Source organism: Mytilus edulis, unplaced genomic scaffold (genome assembly GCF_963676685.1).
Source record: "Mytilus edulis unplaced genomic scaffold, xbMytEdul2.2 SCAFFOLD_165, whole genome shotgun sequence".
Classification (NCBI taxonomy): Eukaryota; Metazoa; Mollusca; class Bivalvia; order Mytilida; family Mytilidae; genus Mytilus; species Mytilus edulis.
The window spans coordinates 69,936-74,542 of NW_027267441.1; the positions used below are offsets into that span (position 1 = coordinate 69,936).

The 4,607-nt window shown below is 32.3% G+C and overlaps 1 long non-coding RNA gene across 1 annotated transcript; it reads right to left on the minus strand.

Annotated features, from left to right (window-relative positions):
* Positions 1-1,034: 1,034 nt before the first annotated feature.
* Positions 1,035-2,878, minus strand: LOC139505485 (uncharacterized). Its single transcript, XR_011659757.1, has 2 exons — positions 2,635-2,878; positions 1,035-2,167 (listed from the first exon to the last, which is right to left on the minus strand). It is a non-coding gene; the product is annotated as an uncharacterized lncRNA (long non-coding RNA).
* Positions 2,879-4,607: the final 1,729 nt, after the last annotated feature.

A 4,607-nucleotide genomic window follows, 5' to 3' on the forward strand; every position in this document is an offset into this window, starting at 1 on the left:
TCACATATTTCTTTTACAAGTTATCTATTAATGTGTATAAATAACTGCCATCATTTTTGCATATGCACAAATAAGAATAACAATATAGATATAAGAACAAAGTCGAATACATTCAGTTAAAATTAACACCTGTCTTTTAATGCTTTTGTCAATAAACAGAACTCTTAAAGAGCCTGTGTTGCTCACCTGCATCTTTCAGAATGGCCACTTTTAAGTAAAAATCATCATAAAAGGAGAATAACTTTATTAGTTAACTTGCAATTTAAGTCATTTTAACACATTTGTAGATTCTATTCAGCTGAATATTTTTTTGTTTTTAAAGTTTCTATATATCTATTATAGTTTTCAAGATAAAAGGCAAAAAAGAAAAAAAATAGTAATAATTATCATTAAATGGTAAATAACTCAAAAAATTAATCAAATCAACTAAAGATTTCAGCCATTATGGCTTATCTGTAGATGTTGTCCTGGTGATCATTTTTCTATTACAATTTTTTATCTATCTATAATAGTTTTCAAGGAAATAGACAAAACTGCAAAATATTGACTTATTTGTTGATCTTGTCTTGCCAATAATTTTTGCATTTTAAAGTTTTATTTATCATAGTTTTCAAGAAATTGGTAATCCTGGAAAAAAAGGGAAACATCGTCATTAAAGGGCAACAACTTCAATAAGGGGTTGACTGGGGATTTCAATAATGTTGACTTATTTATTAATTTTCTTGTCTTGTTGATCATTTTTGCTATTTAAAGTTTCTGTCTATCTATCATAATTCGAAATAATAGGCAAACATAACTTTTTACTAAACTCAATTAAGGCAATAACTCGTATAAGAAGTGATCTGACAGTTTGATGTCAAATGATATTATGTAGATCTCATCATTCTGAAATATTTGTTCCTGCCCAATTTTCTTTATCTATAGCGCTTTCAAGTTAATAGACAAAAATTGCTCTTATATTTTTAGCCATGTGAACCATGTTTGTCGGCAGGCAGGTTGAGATGACACACTTTTTAAAATAGATATCCCGTTGATAATTTTTGCCATGTTTGGTTAAATTTGGTTTAGTAGTTGCAGAGGAGATGATCTATGTATAATTTAACAGAAGACGACAGTTGACAATAAGTGATGTCAAAAGCTCACAGTGGACCTCGTGCCAGGTGAACTAAAAAGGCAAATAGTAATAAAATCTGTATGTATGGTTAAGAGAAAACAGGTTTACAAATAAATAAGATGTTTACTGTAAATATACTTTTATATGTCAGGGCTGGGCTGATAGATGTTACATGATGGTAATTTTTTATACAAGAACGGTAAAAGTGACGCCCCAAAAATTGAAACATGATCTGTGTTTTGTGGTAATTGGCATTGTGCATATAAGAGGGGCGAAAGATACCAGAGGGACATTCAAACTCCTAGATCAAAAATAAACTGACAACGCCATGGCTACAAAAGATAAAGACAAACAGACAAACAATAGTACACAAAACACAACATAAGATTCATAACATTTGGTTGAGGCAAACTAAAGTAAGAGAAGGGATACCAAAAAGTCAACAATTTTTCCATTTGTAGAAGGGCATAACTTTAGAACAGTAAAAGTGACGCCACCAAAATTCAAACTTGATCTGTGTTTTTGTGGTAATAAGCATTGTGTATAAATTTCATAACATTTGGTGGAGGCAAACTAAAGTTAGAGAAGGGAAACCAATTTTGGGACGGACGTACAGACGGACAAGGGTTAATCGCAATACCCCCTCCGCTATGGCGGGGGCATAAAAATTGATCTGCACTGATTTTTCAAACTTGTTCTAGACATTGCTGACCTTCAATATAAATTCTATAAATATCTTGCAAGAATAGTACACAGGAGAGCACTTACAAGACTGGATGGATGCAGGGTATTTCTATGTCCCTTGCAATGTGTCAAACAGGGGATGATAAGTAATGGATAATAGATGAATTTCACCATTCTTGCATTTTCTAGTACATTTCCTATGTCACAATAATGTTAATATATATACATATCTTTATATCTAGCTCTGAAAATAACTCTGATGCTGTATAAATAAACTTTTGTTGCTTTGTTCTTGAATTACAAAATGTTGTGGCAACAATTTCACTAAGATTTTGTACTAAAAAATAAATGTATTTTAAGAGATTCCACCTCTAGGTGTAATACCATCATTGATTTTCCCCTATTAGTCTTTGTTAAATTTGCACTTTTCAAAAAATTGTGCAGAATTTATCTTTGTTTCAAATAAAGAAATACTTGGCATGAGTAAAGTTTTATCCTGTCCAGTTCTATAGAAAAAGTTTCACATAACATTTCATTGCATATAAGAAATAAAAATCATTGGAAGTTAACCAATCAAATTTCTCCTCTTATTCTATCTGTGTACAAGGTTTAGTAACCATGTAACCTCAAGATTACAAAATTTTCTATAGAAATCACAAATAAAAATAATGGTGTTTTGAAATACCCAAGACATATGTTTATGACACAGAAATAGTTTTACTGCAATAAAAATGTAGGATTAATTACCTACAACGGTCAAATTCAAGGGAATATTTTTTAAGACCTACTTTCGTATGCAACCAGATGTGACGTACCATGATTTGGTGGTATTACACCTCTATATTCATTACTATGAATCAACTTTGGTATTCACTTTAGCTTTGATAGGTGTGAGCAGATTCTAGTAACACAAAAGGCAGATTATACTTTTGGTATTCCTAATCTTTGTCGGTTTCCTAAACGTAGAAAAGCTTTTATCAGCTGGCTCCTCTCCCTTGCCTTTAATATATCATAAGGTCCAATAAAATGCAGAGTAGCTTTGTCTTCTGGACCTAATTTATCTTTGATATATGTACAATACCTGGGGTGATGTAGACAGGCATGTTATCAGTATCTGAAAAGAAAAATCAGTTATACTTAAATAGTATACCACTAGAAAGTTACTTGTTACCTGCCCAAGAGATGGTATAAAAGACACTTTAAACTGATATTTGTGAATATAGCACACTGGAAAAAAAGTAGAAGTACCCAGTGATCTTGCTCCACAAAATGATAAACCCTTCCCCTTGCAAAGTCCATGATTTGCTAAGGGGAAAACCCTAAAAATAATTTTAATAAAAAAATTAAAGAACCTCACATACCCCACACCCCCACATTGTCACTTGACAAACAAAATCTCACCAGATTCCTAAGTTCAAAGACTCATAACTCTACAAAAGTCAACTGATAAAAATTTTCTTGTGGATATGCACAATTAACATATTATGTCCTCATAAACTACAAAGTTTCAACTGTTGCAGTAGTATAATTGGGCCAAAATTCTAAGTTCTAAGGGGCATAACTCCTAGAAAAAAAATTGAATCGTAATTTCCTGCAATAAGTTCATCTACATAGTATGTCCTTATTATCTACAAAGTGTCATGAAATTTTGTTGTGTGGTTTCAGAGAAGTTGCAATGACAAACTGTTGCAGTAGTATATTTTGGCCAAAATTCTAGGTAAAAAGGGGCATAACTTCTAGAAAAAAATTGAATCGTAATTTCTTGTCGATATGCACATCTACATAGTATGTCCTTATTATCTACAAAGTTTCATGAAATTCTGTTGTGTGGTTTCAGAGGAGTTTGCGATGACAAACTGTTGCAGTAGTATATTTTGGCCAAAATTCTAAGTTAAAGGGGCATTACTCCTACAATAAAAATTGAATCGTAATTTCCTGCCGATATGCACATCTACATAGTAAGTCCTTATTATCTACAAAGTTTCATGAAATTCTGTTGTGTGGTTTCAGAGAAGTTTGGATGACAAACTGTTGCAGTAGTAAATTTTGGCCAAAGTTCTAAGTTACAGGGGCATAACTCCTACAAAAAAAAAAATCGTAATTTCCTGTCGATATGCACATCTACATAGTAAGTCTTATTATCTACAAAGTTTCATGAAATTCTGATGTGTGGTTTCAGAGAAGTTGGGATGACAACTGTTGCAGTAGTATATTTTGGCCAAAATTTTAAGTTAAAGGGGCATAACTTCTACAAAAAAAAAAATCGTAATTTCCTGTCGATATGCACATCTACATAGTAAGTCCTTATTATCTACAAAGTTTCATGAAATTCTGTTGTGTGGTTTCAGAGAAGTTGGATGACAAACTGTTGCAGTAGTATATTTTGGCCAAAATTCTAAGTAAAAGGGGCATAACTCCTACAAAAAAAAATTCGTAATTTCCTGTCGATATGCACATGTACATAGTAAGTCCTTATTATCTACAAAGTTTCATGAAATTCTGTTGTGTGGTTTCAGAGAAGTTGGGATGACAAACTGTTGCAGTAGTATATTTTGGCCAAAATTCTAAGTTAAAGGGGCATAACTCCTACAAAAAAAAATCGTAATTTCCTGTCGATATGCACATCTACATAGTAAGTCCTTATTTGTTGTGTGGGGTATAATTAACTGCTGACACAGAGAAATGTCTTGCTGTCAGCAGAAAATTCTGAAAAGACAATTTGAGGGACAGCAGCATTGGACAATTAATACAAAGTCGCTAGACCATGACATCGGGACAGGGCATCCAAATAACTAAACTGATTTGTACT